An 828-nucleotide genomic window follows, 5' to 3' on the forward strand; every position below is an offset into this window, starting at 1 on the left:
GTAAACAAGCTTTGGCTTTTTAAAATACATATCTGAGGGTGTTTTCATAAATAATGCATATATTACAGAAATTTGACTTGTAAACGATTGCGTCCATGTCTCCCCCCCCCCCCCAGTAATTGTGGAGATTCACCACGTATAGTATAGATAGCACCTTTGGGGAGACATGGGCACTGAAGCATGCAGTGTCTTCTCCACAGAATAAATAGGATTATTCTTGAAGTACAAGACAAAGAAATGTCACGGACAATTTTGCCCCAACTCAAAGAAAGAAGGGATATAAGACAGAACTACATTGTTAATTAGTTCCAAATTCTGAGGTGTTCCTTTAAATCTCGCTAATTAAGAGAAATCATGAGTGTGAGGTGGCCCTTTTCTTATCTTCAAAGAATAAAGATGAAAGAAAGCAGAAAATGAAACCTCTTTACTTGTTCTGTTCTTTCACATCAGAGCCCCAAGAAAATCTGCTTGTGCTCCGCCAAGAAGAAAGGCCCAGGAATTTTCCGAGGGGGAGGGGAAGGAGGCACAATTAGAAGAAAGTTTTCCAATTTTATTAAATTCCTCCGCAAACAAAACGCACTTAGCGGTATTTTTAAGTTCAACTAGCCCTCAAGGACTACGCAAAGCAAGATGATTACATGTTTGTGGCAGAAGAAAGGGCAATTAAGGAAAGAAGCACAATCCAACGTGCCGGATAAATAAAGGCGACCCGAAGTTGATTTAAAGTTTTTCTTCTGTAATTTGTCTCCCCTTTGTCAGGGCACGTTCAGAGAAAGTGAATGCGGGAGATGGGGAGGGAGGGGAGGGGAGGGCGGCGGGAGGAGGAGC

Source organism: Otolemur garnettii, unplaced genomic scaffold (genome assembly GCF_000181295.1).
Source record: "Otolemur garnettii isolate 467f Iridium unplaced genomic scaffold, OtoGar3 scaffold00169, whole genome shotgun sequence".
In the NCBI taxonomy this organism is placed as follows: Eukaryota; Metazoa; Chordata; class Mammalia; order Primates; family Galagidae; genus Otolemur; species Otolemur garnettii.